The sequence below is a fragment of the Loxodonta africana genome, chromosome X (genome assembly GCF_030014295.1).
Source record: "Loxodonta africana isolate mLoxAfr1 chromosome X, mLoxAfr1.hap2, whole genome shotgun sequence".
In the NCBI taxonomy this organism is placed as follows: Eukaryota; Metazoa; Chordata; class Mammalia; order Proboscidea; family Elephantidae; genus Loxodonta; species Loxodonta africana.
In genome coordinates, this window is record NC_087369.1 from 21027326 (window position 1) to 21049239 (window position 21914).

At 40.3% G+C, this 21914-nt stretch overlaps 1 protein-coding gene across 3 annotated transcripts in view; it reads right to left on the bottom strand.

The window, feature by feature from the left end:
• MAP3K15 (mitogen-activated protein kinase kinase kinase 15) overlaps positions 1-21914 on the bottom strand; it is a 151090-nt gene that overhangs the window by 81013 nt on the left and 48163 nt on the right. The window lies entirely within an intron of this gene.

The following is a 21914-nucleotide window of genomic DNA, read 5'->3' on the forward strand; positions in this document are numbered from 1 at the left end:
GCCAAAGAAAACACACAGACCAGCAGGGTTGTTTTCCTACTCCACAGAGCAGCCCTAGGTACCTCTGTGGGGCACTTGTGTTAGTAGGTGCCCTCCAAACACTTCCAACTCATAGTTGACTCCACGCACAACAGAACAAAACCCTGGTCCTGCACCATCCTCACAATTGTTGCTTTGCTTGAGTCCACTGTTGCAGCCGCTGTATCAACCCACCTTGTTGAGGGTCTTCCTCTTTTTTGCTGACCCTCTACTTTACCAAGCATGATGTCCTTCTCCAGGGTCTGATGCCTCCTGATAACATGTACAAAATATGTGAGACGTAGTCTCCGCACCCTTGGTTCTGAGGAACATTCTGACTCTAAGGAACATTCTGGTTGTACTCTATTAAATCATCCCAAACTTTCCTGTCTCCTGGGATCACAAAGCAATCTGTGAAGGTTTGGCTGTACACTGAGCTGGAAGGGCTGCTATGGAGCTACGCTGTTCTCGGGCTACCTCTCCATTCTCACCAAGGAGCGGAGCTGAACAGTCCCTCTCCCTGAACTCTTGGTTCTAATATATGATATGTTCCTAGTGACCTCCATGCTGACAGACCCAGTTACAACTCTCCTCCTCATTCCCAAGTGCTAGCAGAGACTAGAACGTGGCCTTTTTTTTTTTCCTGGGCACTCAGCCAGGCTATGCTCTTCCTTTTTTCTTATCTGTCTGAAGGAGATATGGGGGCCAAAGTTTATTGGTGGTTACCAGGGGCGGGATGGAGTAGGAAAGGGAGAGTCACTGCTTAGGGCTAGGGAGCTTCTGTTAAGGGTGATGGAAAAATTTGGAAACTTATAATGGTGATGCTGGAACAACATGACTAACATAATTCATGTCACTGAATTGTCCACGTAAAAAAAATCACTGACATGGCAAATGTTTTGTGACATCAATTTCATCACAATAAAAAATTTTATAAGCCACAGCCTTCCCCATATGTGCAAGGGGGAGCTGGTTTCCCACCGCTGTGGCTCTACCCCTTATGCCTTCCTCATACCCGAAATGCACAAGAGAACTAGCAAATGGACAGTTCCTCCCACCATGCTTCCTGAATCCCTTTCAGTGCACTCTTACTGTCCAGGTAATAAGAACCCATGGATGGAGCAGAAAATAGCCCGAGGGGCTCCTGCTTGATCAGAAGTTTCTTTCATATGATTTACTGGGCAACTATATTTCTAAAACTTATTATAAAAGGGGGGGGGCAACTGTTATTAAAATAATATTTAGTGCACTTAGTCTCACATCACCATGGGGCCCACTGTGTGGGTGACAGGGTAATGTACACTGACATCCTTGGATTTAGAAAGGGGTTACCTAGAGTTGATCTGGTAGTTCTCTTCAGAACTTTCTCTAGGTAAATATGAAAGGCAGTCTCCTTTTACTCCTGATCAAAACCAAACCCGCTGCCTTCCAGTCAATTATAACTCTATAGAGTAGAACCGCTCCATAGGGTTGCCACATCTTTCCCCTGTGGAACGGCTGGTAGATTCGAACTGCAAACCTTCTGGTTAGCAGTCGAGCACTGAAACCACTGTGTCACTGGGGCTCCTTTACTCCTAATGAGCATCCCTATTTCAAGGGCAATAGTGACAGGGATCAACACATGTGAAGTTACTAAATGTACACTCAAAGGCATAAGAGGCTAGACCTACTCTCTGTGTTTCCCAAATTGCAACATGGCATTTGTCTTTTGTTTGAAGTCCTCAGACAGAGAAGGTAGCTTTCCCCAGGTTTACAAACTCCTGGACTTCCAGTTTGGTCTTCCAGATTCAATATGGCAACAGGGACTTTAAAATGTAGGTAATGAGACATGTTCACGCGGTGCTTATCCTGAGTGCCAAGAAAACACCTTGGAAGTAATTTACATTCTGCTCAGAATTTTCCTCAGGAATGATTAATAATTAATGGTTCACTTTGTGTTTCCAATTTTATTACAAATAAATTCCCAGTCCTTAAGAACTCAACTGATATCTGATGCTGGTACATGCTACCACGAGCCTCCAAATGTTCATAAAGTGAGCAACTGGTAGGACTGGTTATCACTGGAATGTTCTGGATGCCAGTTGCAAGGACAAAATATACATTAAAACAAGGCTTCCTGCATCAACCTTAATTATTATGAAAAACAACACATTAAATCACTGGAGGTACTTTTTCCCCCCAAAGCACACATACAAAAACAGAAACACAAGCAACACCGTTCTTAAATCTCATTGATGGGAAGTTGGGTGTTATGTACGTGCCATGGATTGAATTGTGTCTCCCAAAAATATTTGTCAACTTGTCTAGATCATGATTTCCTTGTATGATTGTCTACCATATTATCTTCTGATGTGATTTCTGTATGTGTTGTAAATCCTATCACTATGATGGAATACGATGGATTAGTGCCAGTAATGCTGATAAGGTCTACAAGATTAGGTAGTGTCTTAAGCCAAAGAGATAAGCGAGAAGACATGGGAACCTCATACCACCATGAAAGCAATGCCGGGAGCAGAGCTTCTCGTTTGGATCTGAGATTCCTGTGCTGAGATGCTCCCAGACCAAGGGAAGACTGATGCATCACAAGGACCTTCCTTCACAACCAAGAGACAAAAAGCCTTCTTCTGGAGCTGGCGCCCTGAATTCGGACATTTATCCTACGGGACTGTGAGAGAATAAGTTTTTCTTTGTTAAAGCCATCCACTTGTGGTATTTCTGTTATACCAGCACTAGATGACTAAGTAGGGAAACTTATCCTCCAAAGGCCTCTACTGATTCTATTTAAATACTAATAATCTTAACTCTCTTGAGGTTGTCATTGTCTTAGGCTGAAGAAAAAGTTGGCTATAACACTGTTTTAGGTTCATTCAAGATTACAGTTCATTGAGATAACATTAGTGGTTGGCATTCTGCTGGGAAAAAGATGCATCTTCTATGTTCCAGGCACTGGGCTAAGTCTTTCACTTACAATTTTCTTTAAGTAATATTTTATCAAGTTTTCGGTGAAGGTTTAGATAGCAGTTTGTTCCCAGTCAACAATTTCTACACAAATCGCTCAGCCACAATTCCTTACATTTTTCTCACTGCGTAAGCATTCACATTGTTTCTGTTCTACTTGTTATGTTTCCATTAGTTTTCCTGCCCCCTTACATTTTCATGTTTATTTTGAAGTAATTGCTGAATACTTGGCTTGTATAGGTGATTTTTTTAAAATAATTTTTATTGAGATTTAAGTGAAACTTTACAAATCAAGTCAGCCTATCACATATAAGCTTATATACACCTTAACCATACTCCCACTTACTCTCCCCCTAACGAGTCAGCCCGCTCCCTCCTTCCAGTCTCTCCTTTCGTGACGATTTTGCCAGTTTCTAACCCTCCCATTTTCCCTCCAGACAGGATATTCCAACACAGTCTGAAGTGTCCACCTGATACAACCTCACTCTTCATCAGCATCTCTCTCCAACTCACTGTTCAGTCCCTTCCATATCTGATGAGTTGTCTTCGGGAATGGATTCTGTCCTGGGCCAACAGAAGGTTTGGGGACCATGACCGCTGGGATTCCTCTAGTCTCAGTCAGACCACTAAGTCTGGTCTTTTTATGAGAATTTGGGGTCTGAATTCCACTGTTCTCCTGCTCCCTCAGGGGTTCTCTGTTGTGCTCCGTCAGGGCAGTCATTGGTTGAGGCCGGGGACCATCTAGTTCCTCTGGTCTCAGGATGATGTAGTCGCTGGTTCATGTGGCCCTTTCTGTTTCTTGGGCTCATAATTACCTTGTGACCTTGGTGTTCTTCATTCTCCTTTGATCCAGGTGGGTTGAGACCAATTGATGCATCTTAGATGGCCGCTTGTTAGCATTTAAGACCCCAGACGCCACATTTCAAAGTGGGATGCAGAATGTTTTCATAATAGAACTATTTTGCCAATTGACTTAGAAGTCCCCTTAAGCCGTAGTCTCCAAACTCCCGCCCTTCCTCCACTGACCTTTGAAGCATTCAATTTATCCCAGAAACTTCTTTGCTTTTGGTCCGGTCCAGTTGACCTTCCCTTCACCTAAAATAGTTCTTATCTACTAACGTAAATAACCCTCTCCGACTCTCCCTCCCTCCCCACTCTCATAACCACAACAGAATGTGTTCTTCTCAGTTTATACTATTTCTCAAGAACTTATAATAGTGGTCTTATACAATATTTGTCCTTTTGCATCTGACTAATTTCACTCAGCATAATGCGTTCCAGGTTCCTCCACGTTATGAAATGTTTCACAGAATCGTCACTGTTCTTTATCGATGAGTAGTATTCCATTGTGTGAATATACCATAATTTATTTAACCATTCCTCTATTGATGGACACCTTGGTAGCTTCCAGCTTTTTGCTATTGTAAACAGAGCTGCAATAAACATGGGTGTGCATATATCTGTTCATGTAAAGGCTCTTATTTCTCTAGGGTATATTCCAAGGAGTGGGATTTCTGGGTTGTATGGTAGTTCTATTTCTAACTGTTTAAGATAATGCCAGATAGATTTCCAAAGTGGTTGTACCATTTTACATTCCCACCAGCAGTGTATAAGAGTTCCAATCTCTGCACAGCCCCTCCAACATTTATTCTTTTGTGTTTTTTGGATTAATGCCAGCCTTGTTGGAGTGAGATGGAATCTCATCGTAGTTTTAATTTGCATTTCTCTCATGGCTAATGATCGAGAGCATTTTCTCATGTATCTGTTAGCTGCCTGAGGATCTTTAGTGAAATGCGTGTTCATATCCATTGCCCACTTTTTGATTGGGTTGTTTGTCTTTTTGTGGTTGAGTTTTAACAGAATCATATAGATTTTAGAGATCAGGCGCTGGTCAGAGATGTCATAGCTGAAAATTTATTCCCAAACTGTAGGTCATCTTTTTCCTCTTTTGGTGAAGTGTTTAGATGAGCATAGGTGTTTGATTTTTAGGAGCTCCCAGTTATCTGGTTTCTCTTCGTCTTTTTTAGTAATGTTTTGTATTCTGTTTATGCCTTCTATTAGGGTTCCTGACGTTGTCCCTATTTTTTCTTCCATGATCTTTATCATTTTAGTCTTTATGTTTAGGTCTTTGATCCACTTGGAGTTAGTTTTTCTGCATGGTGTGAGGTATGGGTCCTGTTTCATTTTTTTGCAAATGGATATCCAGTTATGCCAGCACCATTTGTTAAAAAGACTATCTTTTCCCCAATTAACTGACACTGGGCCTTTGTCAAATATCAGCTGCTCATATGTGGATGGATTTATATCTGGGTTCTCAGTTCTGTTCCACTGGTCTATGTGCCTGTTGTTGTACCAGTACCAGGCTGTTTTGACTACTGTGGCTGTATAATAGGTTCTGAAATCAGGTAGAGTGAGGCCTCCCACTTTCTTCTTCTTTTTCAGTAATGCTTTACTTATCCGGGGCTTCTTTCCCTTCCCTATGAAGTTGGTGATTTGTTTCTCCATCACATTAAAAAATGTCATTGGAATTTGGATCGCAAATGCATTGTATGTATAGATGGCTTTTGGTAGAATAGACATTGTTACTATGTTAAGTCTTCCTATCCATGAGCAAGGTATGTTTTTCCACTTATGTAGGTCCCTTTTAGTTTCTTGGCACTACTACTTTGTAGTTTTCTTTGTATAGGTCTTTTCCAACCTTGGTAAGATTTATTCCTAAGTATTTTATCTTCTTGGGGGCTACTGTGAATGGTATCGATTTGGTGATTTCCTCTTCGATGTTCTTTTGTTGATGTAGAGGAATCCAAGTGATTTGGTGATTTCCTCTTCGATGTTCTTTTGTTGATGTAGAGGAATCCAAGTGTATGTTTATCTTGTAACCTGAGACTCTGCTGAACTCTTCTATTAGTTTCATCAGTTTTCTGGAGGATTCCTTAGGGTTTTCTGTGTATAAGATCATGTCATCTGCAAATAGAGATAACTTTACTTCTTCCTTGCCAATCCAGATGCCCTTTATTTCTTTGTATAGCCTAATTGCTCTGGCTAAGACCTCCAGCACAATGTCGAATAAGAGCGGTAATAAAGACCATCCTTGTCTGCTTCCTGTTCTCAAGGGAAATGCTTTTAGGTTCTCTCCATTTATAGTGATGTTGCCTGTTGGCTTTGTATAGATGCCCTTTATTATGTTGAGGAATTTTCCTTCAATTTCTATTTTGGTGAGAGTTTTTATCATGAATGGGTGTTGGACTTTGTCAAATGCCTTTTCTGCATCAACTGATAAGATCATGTGGTTTTTGTCTTATTTATATAATGGATCACATTAATGGTTTTTCTAATATTAAACCAACCTTGCATACCTGGTATAAGTCCCACTTGCTGGTAGTGGATTTTTTTTTGGTATGTTGTTGAATTCTATTGGCTAGAATTTTGTTGAGGATTTTTGCATCTATGTTCATGAGGGATATAGGTCTGTGATTTTCTTTTTTTGTGGTGTCTTTACCTGGTTGTGGCATCAGGGAAATGGTGGCTTCATAGAATGAGTTGGGTAGTATTCCATCATTTTCTATGCTTTGAAATACCTTCAGTAGTAGTGGTGTTAACTCTTCTCTGAAAGTTTGGTAGAACTCTGCAGTGAAGCCGTCCGGGCCAGGGCTTTTTTTTGTTGTTGTTGGGAGTTTTTGATTACCTTTTCAATCTCTCCTTTTCTAATGGGTCTATTTAGGTGTTCTACTTCTGATTGTGTTAGTTTAGGTAGGTAGTGTTTTTCGAGGAATTCATCCATTTCTTCTAGGTTTTCAAATTTGTTAGAGTACAATTTTTCATAATAATCTGATATGATTCTTTTAATTTCAGTTGGGTCTGTTGTGATATGGCCCATCCTGTCTCTTACTCGGGTTATTTGTTTCCTTTCCTGTATTTCTTTAGTCAGTCTGGCCAATGGTTTATCAATTTTGTTATTTTTTTCAAAGAACCAGCTTTTGGCTTTGTTCATTCTTTCAATTGTTTTTCTGTTCTCTAATTCGTTTAGTTCAGCTCTAATTTTTATTATTTGTTTTCTTCTGGTGCCTGATGGATTCTTTTGTTGCTCGCTTTCTATTTGTTCAAGTTGTAGGGACAGTTCTCTGATTTTGGCTCTTCCTTTTGTATGTGTGCATTTATCGATATAATTGACCTCTGAGCACTGCTTTTGCTGTGTCCCAGAGGTTTTGATAGGAAGTGTTTTCATTCTTGTTGCATTCTATGAATTTCTTTATTCCCTCCTTAATGTCTTCTATAACCCAATCTTTTTTCAGCAGGGTATTGTTCAGTTTCCAAGTATTTGATTTCTTTTCCCTAATTTTTCTGTAATTGATTTCCACTTTTATGGACTTCTGGTATGAGAAGATGCTTTGTAATATTTCGATGTTTTGGATTCTGCAAAGGTTTGGTTTATGACCTAATATGTGGTCTATTCTAGAGAATGTTCCATGTGCGCAAGAAAAAAAAGTATACTTTGCAGCTGTTGTGTACTGTATAAGTCAATGAGGTCAAGTTGGTTGACTGTAGCAACTGGGTCTTCTGTGTCCCTATTGAGCTTCTTACTGGAAGTGCTGTCCTTCTCCGAAAGTGGTGTGTTAAAGTCTCCTACTATAATTGTGGAGGTGTTTATCTCACTTTTCAGTTGTTAAAGTTTGTTTTATGTATCTTGCAGCCCTGTCATTGGGTGCATAAATATTTAATATGGCTATACCTTCCTGGTCTATTGTCCCTTTAATCATTATGTAGTGTCCTTCTTTATCCTTTGTGGTGGATTTAACTTTAAAGTCTATTTTTGTCAGAAATTAATACAGCTACTCCTGATCTTTTTTGCGTGTTGTTTGTTTGATATATTTTTTCCCATCCTTTGGGTTTTAGTTTGTTTCTGTCTCTAAGTCTAAGGTGTGTCTCTTGTAGGCAGCATATAGATGGATCGTGTTTCTTTATCCATTCTGAGACTGTCTCTTTACTGGTGCATTTAGTCCATTTACATTCAGCGTAATTATAGATATGTGTTTAAAAAGTGCTGTCATTTTGATGCCTTTTTGTGTGTGTTGTTGACAATTTCATTTTTCCACTTACTTTTTTGTTCTGAGACATTTTTCTTTGTAAATTGTGTGTTCCTCATTTTCATAGTACTTGAATTTATGTTTGCTGAGTCGTTATGTTTTTCTTGGTTTCTATTTTGAGTTATGGAGTTGTTATACCTCTTTGTGGTTACCTTAATATTTACCCCTATTTTTCTAAGTAAAAACCTAACTTGTATTGTCCTATATCGCCTTGTTTCCCTCTCCATATGGCAGAGTTCTATGCCTCCTGTATTTAGTCACTCTTTTTGAGTATTATGATTTTTACATACTGACTTCAATGATTCCCTGTTTTGAGCATTTTTTTTCTTTTTAAAATTAATCTTAATTCGTTTTTTGTGATTTCCCTATTTGAGTTTATGTCAGGATGTTCTGTTCTGTGACCTTGTGTTGTGCTGGTATCTGATATTATTGATCTTATGATCAAACAATTTCCTTTAGTATTTCTTATAGCTTTGGTTTGGTTTTTGCAAATTCTCTAAGCTTGTGTTTATCTGTAAAAGTTTTAATTTCACCATCATATTGAGAGAGAGAGTGCCGTTGCCTGCGTTGAGATTGTCCCTGAGGGTCAGGCCCACTTTCCATGCTCGTGCTGTCTCAGAAGCTGTGGTCAGTTCCTCCACTCCTGTTCCAAAGCCCAGCGCCAAGGTTCCCCGGCTGGGATGCTGCACTCCAGGCTCCAAAACCAGTCGCTGCCTCCCGGTGACTTCCACTCCTGTCAACCCCGTCACTGCGCTGCCTGCGTGCACTGGCTGGGCTTCCCCGGAGGTCACTTCTGGGGGCTAGGGCTGCATACCGTGTTTGCGCTGTCTCAGGATGCCGTGCTCAGCTCCCGTGCACCCAGTCCAAAGCCGATGCCAAGGTTTTCTGACTGGGATGCTTGCTCCAGGCTCTGAATGCAGTCGTTGCTTCCCCGTGGTTGTTCGTTCTCAGTCTCTGTCACTCAGGTCAACTCTTTAGATCTGTGTTTGATGGTCAGAGTTCGTAGATTGTCATGTATGTGACCGATTCACTTGTTTTTCCGAGTCTTTGTTCCAAGAGGGATCGGAGGTAGCTTCTACCTAGTCAGCCATCTTGGCCCCGCCTACTAGGTGATTTTTCAAAGGAGCACAGTACTTATGGGTGATATTCATTTTATGAGGCAATCTGTTATTTAGCTACAAGGTGGCCTCAGGGGTTAGTTTTGGTTCAAGGTTTGTAGAGTATCTCAGGGCAATAGTCTCTGGGAGTCCTCCAAGTTTTACGCAGTCCAGTAGATCGGTTGTTTGTTTTAGAAATTTGAGGTACATTTTTCTGCCATTCTATCCGGGTCCTTCTACTGTAGCCCTGATTAGAGCTATCGGCAGTGTTAGCCAGTTACCATCTCGTTCTTCTCATCGCAGGGTAGATGAGGCCGTGGTTCCTGTAGACTAGTTTCTTCTTTGAATCTTTGGCTTCCTTCTCTTTAGCTCTAGATGAGTAGAGACCAATGTCTGTATCTTATATGGCTGCTCACAAGCTTTTATGACCCCAGACACTATTTACCAAATTAGGATGTAGAACGTAACTTCATGAACTATATTATGCCAACTGACTAAGATGTCCCACGAGGCGAGGCCAAGATGGCAGACTAGGTGGACGCTACCGCGGATCCCTCTTGCAAGAAAGACTCGGAAAAACAAGTGAATCGATCACATACATAACAATCTAAGAACCCTGAACAACAAACACAGATTTAGAGATGGAGAACGAACAAATACGGGGAGGCAGCGATTATTTTCAGAGCCTGGAGCCAGCGTCCAAGTCAGCGGATTTTCTGGAAAACCTAGTTTCCCAGTGATGGCTTGGAGACAGCAGTCCATATCAAACCACATAAAGAAGCAGACCATGACAGCTTCTACAACCCCCCAAACAAAAGAATCAAAATCTTTCCTAAATGAAGATACAATCCTGGAATTATCAGATACAGAATATAAAAAACTAATTTACAGAATGCTTCAAGACATCACAAACGAAATAAGGCAAAAAGCCTGCAGAAAAAGCCAAGGAACACACTGATAAAACTGTTGAAGAACTCAAAAAGATTATTCAAGAACATAGTGGAAAAATTAATAAGTTGCAAGAATCCATACAGAGACAGCATGTAGAAATCCAAAAGATTAACAATAAAATTACAGAATTAGACAACGCAATAGGAAGTCAGAGGAGCAGACTCGAGCAATTAGAATGCAGACTGGGACATCTGGAGGACCAGGGAATCAACACCAACATAGCTGAAAAAAAATCAGATAAAACAATTTAAAAAAATGAAGAAACCCAAGAATCATGTGGGACTCTATCAAGAAGGATAACTTACCAGTGATTGGAGTCCCAGAACAGGGAGGGGGGACAGAAAACACAGAGAAAATAGTTGAAGAACTCCTGACACAAAACTTCCCTGACATCATGAAAGACGAAAGGATATCTATCCAAGATGCTCATCGAACCCCATTTAAGATTGATTCAAAAAGAAAAACACCAAGACATATTATCATCAAACTTGCCAAAACCAAAGATAAAGAGAAAATTTTAAAAGCAGCCAGGGAGAAAAGAATGGTTTCCTTCAAGGGAGAATCAATAAGAATAAGTTCAGACTACTCAGCAGAAACCATACAGGGACGAAGGGAATGGGACGACATATACAGAGCACTGAAGGAGAAAAACTGACGGCCCAGGATCATGTATCCAGCAAAACTCTCTCTGAAATATGAAGGCGAAATTAAGATATTTACAGATAAACACAAGTTTAGAGAATTTGCAAAAACCAAACCAAAGCTACGAGAAATACTAAAGGATATTGTTTGGTCAGAAAACCAATAATATCAGATACCAGCACAATACAAGGTCACAAAACAGAACGTCCTGATCTCAACTCAAATAGGGAAATCACAAAAACAAACAAATTAAGATTAATAAAAAAAAAATAATACACATAACAGGGAATCATGGAAGTCAACAGGTAAAAGATCACAATAATCAAAAAGAGGGACCAAATACAGGAGGCATTGAACTGCCAGATGGAGAGTGATACTAGGCGATATAGAATGATACAAGCTAGGTTTTTACTTAGAAAAATAGGGGTAAATAATAAGGTAACCACAAAAAGGTATAACAACTCCACAACTCAAGATAAAAGCCAAGAAAAACGTTTAACGACTCAACTAACATAAAGTCAAACACTATGAAAATGAGGATCTCACAATTTACTAAGAAAAATGTCTCAGCACAAAAAAGTATGTAGAAAAACGAAATGGCCAACAACACACATGAAAAGCCATCAAAATGACAGCACTAAAAACTTATTTATCTATAATTATGCTGAATGTAAATGGACTAAATGCACCAGTAAAGAGACGGAGAGTCACGGACTGGATAAAGAAACACGATCCATCTATATGCTGCCTACAAGAGACACACCTTAGACTTAGAGACACAAACAAACTAAAACTCAAAGGATGGAAAAAAATATATCAAGCAAACAAAAAGCAAAAAAGAAGAGGAGTAGCAATATTAATTTCTGACAAAATAGACTTTAGACTTAAATCCACCATAAAGGATAAAGAAGGACACTATATAATGATAAAAGGGACAATGGATCAGGAAGACATAACCATATTAAATATTTATGCACCCAATGACAGGGCTGCAAGATACATAAATCAAATTTTAACAGAACTGAAAAGTGAGATAGACACTTCCACAATTATAGTAGGAGACTTCAACACACCACTTTCGGAGAAGGACAGGACATCCAGTAAGAAGCTCAATAGAGACACGGAAGACCTACTTACAACAATCAACCAACTTGACCTCATTGACTTATACAGAACTCTCCACCCAACTGCTGCAAAGTATACTTTTTTTTCTAGCGCACATGGAACATTCTCTAGAATAGACCACATATTAGGTCATAAAACAAACCTTTGCAGAATCCAAAACGTTGAAATATTACAAAGCATCTTCTCAGACCACAAGGTGATAAAACTAGAAATCAATAACAGAAAAACTAGGGAAAAGAAATCAAATACTTGGAAACTGAACAATACCCTCCTGAAAAAAGACTGGGTTATAGAAGACATCAAGGAGGGAATAAGGAAATTCATAGAATGCAACGAGAATGAAAATACTTCCTAGCAAAACCTCTGGGACACAGCAAAAGCAGTGCTCAGAGGCCAATTTACATCGATAAATGCACACATACAAAAAGAAGAAAGAGCCAAAATCAGAGAACTGTCCCTACAACTTGAACAAATAGAAAGCGAGCAACAAAAGAATCCATCAGGCACCAGAAGAAAACAAAGAATAAAAATAAGAGCTGAACTAAATGAATTAGAGAACAGAAAAACAATTGAAAGAATTAACAAAGCCAAAAGCTGGTTCTTTGAAAAAATTAACAAAATTGATAAACCATTGGCTAGACTGACTAAAGAAATACAGGAAAGGAAACAAATAACCCAAATAAGAAATGAGAAGGGCCACATCACAACAGACCCAACTGAAATTAAAAGAATCATATCAGATTATTACAAAAAATTGTACTCCAACAAATTTACAAACCTAGAAGAAATGGATGAATTCCTGGAAAAACACTACCCACCTAAAGTAACACATTCAGAAGTAGAACAACTAAATAGACCCATAACAAAAAAAGAGATTGAAACGGTAATCAAAAAATTCCCAACAAAAAAAAGCCCTGGCCCGGGCGGCTTCACTGCAGAGTTCTACCAAACTTTCACAGAAGAGTTAACACCACTACTACTGAAGGTATTTCAAAGCATAGGAAATGACGGAATACTACCCAACTCATTCTATGAAGCCACCATCTCCCTGATACCAAAACCAGGTAAAGACATTACAAAAAAAGAAAATTACAGACCTATATCCCTCATGAAAATAGATTCAAAAATCCTCAACAAAATTCTAGCCAATAGAATCCAACAACACATCAAAAAAATAATTCACCATGATCAAGTGGGATTTATACCAGGTATGCAAGGCTGGTTTAATATCAGAAAAACCATTAATGTAATCCATCACATAAATAAAACAAAAGATAAAAACCACATGATCTTATCAATTGATGCAGAAAAGGCATTTGACAAAGTCCAACACCCATTTACGATAAAAACTCTCACCAAAATAGGAATTGAAGGAAAATTCCTCAACATAATAAAGGGCATCTATGCAAAGCCAACAGCCAATATCACTCTAAATGGAGAGAACCTGAAAGCATTTCCCTTGAGAACGGGAACCAGACAAGGATGCCCGTTATCACCGCTCTTATTCAACATTGTGCCAGAAGTCCTAGCCAGGGCAATTAGGCTAGACAAAGAAATAAAGGGCATCCGGATTGGCAAGGAGGAAGTAAAGTTATCACTATTTGCAGATGACATGATCTTATACACAGAAAACCCTAAGGAATCCTCCAGAAAACTACTGAAACTAATAGAAGAGTTTGGCAGAGTCTCAGGTTATAAAATAAACATACAAAAATCACTTGGATTCCTCTACATCAACAAAAAGAACACCGAAGAGGAAATAACCAAATCAATACCATTCACAGTAGCCCCCAAGAAGATAAAATAGTTAGGAATAAATCTTACCAAGGATGTAAAAGCCCTATACAAAGAAAACTACAAAGCTCTACTACAAGAAATTCAAAAGGACATACTTAAGTGGAAAAACATACCTTGCTCATGGATAGGAAGACTTAACATAGTAAAAATGTCTATTTCTACCAAAAGCCATCTAGACATATAACGCACTTCCGATCCAAATTCCAATGTCATATTTTAAGGGGATAGAGAAACAAATCACCAATTTCATATGGAAGGGAAAGAAGCCCCGGATAAGCAAAGCACTACTGAAAAAGAAGAAGAAAGTGGGAGGCCTCACCTTACCTGACTTCAGAACCTATTATACAGCCACAGTAGTCAAAACAGCCTGGTATTGGTACAACAACAGACACATAGACCAATGGAACAGAATTGAGAACCCAGACATAGATCCATCCACGTATGAGCAGCTGATATTTGACAAAGGACCAGTGTCAATTAACTGGGGAAAAGATAGCCTTTTTAACAAATGGTGCTGGCATAACTGGATATCCATTTGCAAAAAAATGAAACAGGACCCATACCTCACACCATGCACAAAAACTAACTCCAAGTGGATCAAAGACCTAAACATAAAGACTAAAACGATAAAGATCATGGAAGAAAAAATTGGGACAACCCTAGGAGCCCTAATACAAGGTATAAACAGAATACAAAACATTACCAAAAATGATGAAGAGAAACCCGATAACTGGGAGCTCCTAAAAATCAAACACCTATGCTCATCTAAAGACTTCACCAAAAGAGTAAAAAGACCACCTACAGATTGGGAAAGAATTTTCAGCTATGACATCTCCGACCAGCGCCTGATCTCTAAAATCTACATGATTCTGTCAAAACTCAACCACAAAAAGACAAACAACCCAATCAAGAAGTGGGCAAAGGATATGAACACACATTTCTCTAAAGAAGATATTCAGGCAGCCAACAGATACATGAGAAAATGCTCTCGATCATTAGCCATTAGAGAAATGCAAATTAAAACTACGATGAGATTCCATCTCACACCAGCAAGGCTGGCATTAATCCAAAAAACACAAAATAATAAATGTTGGAGAGGCTGCGGAGAGATTGGAACTCTCATACACTGCTGGTGGGAATGTAAAATGGTACAACCACTTTGGAAATCTATCTGGCGTTATCCTAAACAGTTAGAAATAGAACTACCATACAACCCACAAATCCCACTCCTCGGAATATACCCTAGAGATACAAGAGCCTTCACATAAACAGACATATGCACACCCATGTTTATTGCAGCTCTGTTTACAATAGCAAAAAGCTGGAAGCAACCAAGGTGTCCATCAACGGATGAATGGGTAAATAAATTGTGGTATATTCACACAATGGAATACTACGCATAGATAAAGAACAGTGACGATTCTGTGAAACATTTCATAACATGGAGGAACCTGGAAGGCATTATGCTGAGCGAAATGAGTCAGAGGCAAAAGGACAAATATTGTATAAGACCACTATTATAAGATCTTGAGAAACAGTAAAAACTGAGAAGAACACATACTTTTGTGGTTACGAAGGGGGGAGGGAGGGAGGGAGGGAGAGGTTTTTTTATTGATTAATCAGTAGATAAGAACTGCTTTGGGTGAAGGGAAAGACAACACTCAATACATGGAAGGTCAGCTCAATTGGACTGGACCAAAAGCAAAGAAGTTTCCGGGATAAAATGAATGCTTCAAAGGTCAGCGGAGCAAGCGCGGGGGTCTGGGGAGCATGGTTTGAGGGGACTTCTAAGTCAATGGGCAAAATAATTCTATTATTAAAACATTCTGCATCCCACTTTGAAATGTGGCGTCTGGGGTCTTAAATGCTAACAAGCGGCCATCTAAGATGCATCAGTTGGTCTCAACCCACCTGGAGCAATGGAAAATGAAGAACACCAAGGTCACATGACAACTAGGAGCCCAAGAGACAGAAAGGGCCACATGAACCAGAGACCTACATCATCCTGAGACCGGAAGAACTAGTTGGTGCCCGGCCACAATCGATGACTGCCCTGACAGGGAACACACCAGAGGACCCCTGAGGGAGCAGGAGATCAGTGGGATGCAGACCCCAAATTCTCATAAAAAGACCAGACTTAATGGTCTGACTGAGACTAGAGGAATCCCGGCGGCCATGCTCCCCAGACCTTCTGTCGGCACAGGACAGGAACCATCCCTGAAGACAACTCATCAGACATGAAAGGGACTGGTCAGCGGGTGGGAGAGAGATGCTGATGAAGAGTGAGCTACTTGTATCAGGTGGACACTTGAGACTGTGTTGGCATCTCCTGTCTGGAGGGGGGACGGGGGGATAGAGAGAGAGGGAAGCTGGCAAAATTGTCACGAAAGGAGAGACTGAAAGGGCTGACTCAATAGGGGAAGAGCAAGTGGGAGTACGGAGTAAGATGTATGTAAACTTATATGTGATAGACTGATTGGATTTGTAAATGTTCCCTTGAAGCTTATTAAAATTTAATAAAAAAAAAAAAAAAGATGTCCCACGAGACCAGGGTCCTAATCCTTCAAGTCCAGAAATCTAATCCTATGAGCTGCTTGGTTATGCCTACGAAGTATCTGTAACTGAGCCCCCTATGTGACGGTACTCTTATTTACTTCCTGCAGTTGTTAGCTGCTATTGAGTTGGTCCCAGATTCATTAAGACCTCACACACAATAGAAGGAAAAGCTGCCCAGTCCTGCGCCACCCCTGCAGATAGACTTTTGTCATCCACAGGGTTTTCATAAGTAAATTACTAGGCCTTTATCCCTAGTTCAGCATCATAGGGAGATGCATTGGCTGGGTCTCCCTCATGAAATGGAAAAATTCTACCACTGAACCACCACTGGCCCCCTTATTTTAACTCTTAGGAAAACCATATTAATTCCTATTATCCTCATTTTTTCACAGAAGTCCACTCCGTGGTTTTATGGGTTGTAAATAGCAGAGTAGCTTCCAAATATTTTTCAAAGCATTCCAAAGTTGTATGCTCTCCGGACAACCAACTCTTAACTCTTGGTCGGTTAAGAGCTATGAGCAAATTTTTTTTTTTTTCTGGCTAAATTACAGGATTTTTTTCTTGTCTACTTTAAACAATCATAATTCTTACAGACTAAGCCAGTAAATCACTTGGTACTTGCCATGTTGACTCTGCAACTTTTTTTTTTTTACATCGCACTGTGGTATCTCTCCATTAGAATAAGTCATTGCTGTGGTAACCCTATGTGTTACAGAATAGAATTGCTCCACAGGGTTTCCTTAGCTGTAGCATTTACGGAAGCAGATCACCAGGCCTTTCTTCGATGGAACCACTAGGTGAGTTTGAACTGCCAACCTTTAGGTTGAGCACAAACCATTCCACTACCCAGGGACCAGGATTAGAATAAAGAAGTTTAAGAAGGACAAGAGGATAAGGGACAGAACTTTTAGTAAATGCCTTCTAGCTGCCAGGTGCTGCTCAGGCTATTTACATATGCTCTTTCTTAGTCTCTTCACAAGAGGCCCCACCAGCCTGGTTTTTAGACAGGGCTTTAAACTGATTCATTCAGGTTCGAACCCCTGCTGAAAATTTGCATTTCTAACAAGTTCCCAGGCAATGCTAATACTGCTGGTTAGGAATCAATTCTGAGAACCACTAATAGAGCAGTGGTTCTCAAAATTTATTATATGTAAGAATCACCTGGGAACCTGTAGCTTCCAATATAGTCCATCTGGGGTAGAAATGTAAATTCTCAGCAGATGTTCAAACTGGAATGAACTGCTTTTAAGCCCTGTTTATAGATGAGGAACCTCAGGCTTAAGGAGTTTAATTATCTTGTCAAAATCACATCCCTGGTAACAACAACAACAACAAAAAATGAAGATGAAGCCCATTACAGTCAAGTTGATTCCAACTCATAGCGACCCCATAGGACAGGGTGGAACTGTCTCATGGAGTTTCCAAATAATGTCTGGTGTATTCAAACTGCCTTCCTTTTGGTTAGCAGCTGTAGCTCTTAACTACTAGGCCACCAGGGTTTCCAAATTGCTGGTAAGTCATTCTAAATTCAAAGCGTACACTCTTTCCACACCCCACACTGCCTCTCTATCAGAATAGTGGTTCTCAACCAAGGGCAATTTGTCCCCCCTGGGACACGTGGCCACGTCTGGAGACATTTTTGGTTGTCACTCCTGGAAGGGGGTTAAGAGCTACTGGCATCTAATGGGTAGAGGCCAGGGATGCTGCTAAACATCCTACAATGCACATGACAGCCTCTACCACAAAGAATGATCTGGGCCCAATGTCACGTGTGCTGAGGTTGAGAAACTCTGCTCTAAAGTAACAGACTGATTTTTACCAAACATACCATTCTTTCTTTCTACAAACATCTACACTCAAATGAACCCTGCCCGCCATTCAAAGCAGACACCTAAGAGGGCCACGTACTTATTCCAACAATGTTCTCATGCTAACAGCACTTTCATAAACTTCTGTATGAAATTTTCTTCAAAGCCCAAGGGATGATCTTTGAAATCTCTTCCATGGCCAGGCGGGTCTATGGTTAGCTAATAAACATGATATTTGGAAAGGATCAGAAGTTGTTACGCAGCAATAGTAACTGCCACAGGCAAGCACCTGCTCCATGCTAGTACTCCTCCAAGTAATACTTACTACATGGTAGGTGTTAGGATCCCTTTTTAAGGATGAAAAACTAATGTTTCAGGAGACTAAGTGGCTTGACTATATCACTAATGTGATGGAGCCAGAATCTGTCCCAGATGTCTTTAAACTGCACATAATTGTACAGACTTCCTATCCCCCTTCTAGGAGTCCTTGGGTAGCGCAATTGGTTAACACGCTTGGCTGCTAACTGAAAGGCTGGAGGTTCCAATCCACACAGACCGTCTCAGAAGGCCTGGTGATCTACTTCCAAAAGTTCAGCCGCCAAAAACCCTGTGGAGCACAATTCTACTCTGACATGTATGGTCGCCATGAGCCTGAGTCGAATTGACGGCGACAAGTTTATGTGCCTTGGAAGTTGACTCAATGTAATGTCAAAGAAAAAAAATCCCTTCTTGACTGGAGAACCCCCAGAGAGTATGACCCCCGGACACCCTTTCAACTCAGTAATGAAGTCACTCCTGAAGTTCACCCTTCATCCATAGACAGGCCCATAAAACAAAAGGAGACTAAATGGGCACACCAGCCCAGGGGCAAGGACGAGAAGGCAGGAGGGGATAGGAAAGCTGGTAACGGGGAACCCAAGGGCAGGAAGGGACAGTGTTGGCATGTCATGGGCTTGGCAACCAATGTCACAAACCAATATGTGTATTAGTTGTTTAATGAGAAACGAATTTGCTCTGTAAGCCTTCATCTAAAGCACAATAAAAATAAATTACTCTAAAGCAAAGATGGGACTTTAAGGAGGCAGGGAAACTAGGGTACTGAAAAAAAAAAAAGACCAAACTTACTGGTTTTACAGAGACTGGAGAAACCCCAAGAGTATGGTCCCCGTATACCCTTATAGCTCAGTAATGAAGTCACTCCTGAAGTTCACCCTTCAGTCATAGACAGGCCCATAAAACAAAACTAGACAAAAGGGGCACACCAGCCTAGGGGCAGGGACTAGAAGGCAGGAGGGGATAGGAAAGCTGGTAACAGGGAAGCCAAAGTTGAGAAGGGGAGAGTGTTGAAATGTTGTCGAGTTGTTAACCAATGTCAAAAAACAATGCGTGTACTAGCTGTTTAATGAGGAGCTAGTTTGTTCTGTAACCCTTCATCTAAAGTACAATAATAAAAAATAAATAAAAGAATTCTTAAATTGGTTATATGCGAAAGTGATCACATTTTTTACTTATTGCTTTAAATAAAAAATAAATATAAAAAAAAAATCCCTTCCTCCTGCCAACACCAGAATATTCTGAAAAACGGCCCCAAAACCCATTGCTGTCTCATAGCAACTGTAAAGGACAGAGTAGAACCGCCCCATATGGTTTCCAAGGAGCGCCTGGTGGATTCAAACTGCCAAACTTTCAGATAGCAGCCGTAGCTCTTAACCACTACGCCACCAGGGTTTTCCTGAATAATGGCAGCGCTATCAAAATAAATACAGAGCATTGCACGGCCATCAATTTGAAGAGAACAAGTTCATTTGTAAAAGTTCAACTGTATGTGTGTGTACATACATACACATGTGTGTTTATATTTTTAATCCTCATTAATTTCAGGCACACCCCGTAAGCACTCACCTTCATGAGCTCATGGGCCTTCCACTGATGTCAATCAGTCCATGAGGGAGGAGGGACCAAAGGGAGGGAGCAAGAAGGAAGTAGACAGAAAAGGTAGCTATCCTAGTAGCAAGGAGACCAGTGGGTAGGAATGAAGGCAAACTGAAGTGGCAAGTCCTTTGAATAAATATTTTTCAAAAGGAAAACATGTATTAATGGCAAGGCCAGTGATAAGGAAAACAAAAAACCTAAAATGAGCTTTTCGCTATAAAAAGTATACATTATGACCTTGAAGTGAAACTACCCCTTCAAGTCACCTTTTAGCTAAATAGGTTATCTCATAAAGCAATGAACATCCCCTTAGAGTACTGTGTTCTTTCAAAAAATCAGCCATATGAGACCAAATGGTCAACAAATACTCTAAGGCATAGATGAGAAGGTTGGGGGGCTGGAAGACTAGGTTAATTGAAACATAAACAACGAGAACAAAAATAATGCGAATGCTGACGCAATGTAAAGAATGTAACCCATGTCAGTCAACAATTTGTGCAAATTGCTTAATTTCACCGAATATACAATGAAATATTATTTTTCAAAATTATGTATTATGAAAGTGGCTTCAATATTCAGCTATCATCTACGGAATTCTCTCATTCTATATGACAAGCCAGGACATATAAAGGGATAGGATTGCAAATGGAAGCCCTTGGCTTGTTTGGTTTGCGTTCCAGGCCAAAAAAAATCTAAACTAAAGCCTGCTGGGAAGAATTTGATTCTATCATGGTATTATGATCAGCAGCTTAGAAAACTAGTGTATGCAGAGTACTGTGCTAAAACCTGGAGTTCTAGTCCCAGACCTCTTGCTGACGAACTGTTGTTATACTTTGGGCTCTTGCCTTTCTTTGTTCTTCCTCTCTAAAATAAAGGGTATGGACTAAAGGATGTCTTATAAGTTTGCAGATTTCATGATTCTGTTCCCTGCCAGGAAAACAACAGCCCGTATGTATTCTTTGGCGACATGCTTTTAGGTACCTGAAGACAAGGCACAGTAAATGTGGGAAGACGGCATCTTTTTGTTACTGCTGACATGTTACAAAGAATGGATATTTATAGAAACACAAATTTAGGCAATGAAATCAGAGTGAACATAAACAGAAGAGACAAAGAAAAGGATGCCAATGGCTACTGTCAAGGTCAGCCCACCATGCCCTCCTGAGGGCAGGTGTCCCTCCAGCAGAATAATGACCTGGTTTGAAGCCCACTGGCTAAGGATGAGGCAACTGATGCAGGCTCTAGAAAAAGCTGTCTCCTTCCAGCCCTTATGGTGTAGGCTGGATTCAGTAGCACTCATCTAATATGCCCCACACCCACCGTTCCAACAGCCCACAAGGCAGCTTTTCTCTCCACAGCTATCCTTAAAACTCATTTAAGCCACAGAATGACACATCAGACAGTCTAATAAATGTGTCGCGCACTCACTTTCATCTCCACTTGCTGAGTAATTCGATGAGTTAAATTTCGCCAGAGTTGCTGCTGGTCTTGAATCAAAGATACAGGAAATAGAAAATGAGCAAGTTCCTACTTTGTGATAGGCAAGTTTTGTTTTGCTTTCCAGCTACAACTTTGGCTTCAATACTCTCTGGACCATCCTTCTGCCTGAGTCCCTGGTCAGAATCTTCCAACTGTGTTAGCGGATCTAACAAAGACCTGTCTGTAACAGCAACAGTAAATAAATATTGCTCACGAAGAACTCCATGCTGTTGAGAGGCAAGCAGATTTAACTGCCCAATGGAAACTTGAAGCAGCTTTGAAGGGCTTGTGCGTGCACTGAAGTGGAAGGTATGAGGGAAAATTGGCCAGCTCAAGCCAGCTTTCCTAGTAACACAGAGAACTTGCCATCCAAGTGCCAAACATCATTCATTACCGTCAACCTGTAGAAACTAATTTATGGACATGATTTGCTTCACTTCCTAAGAGTTAAAAGACAACTGTAATGC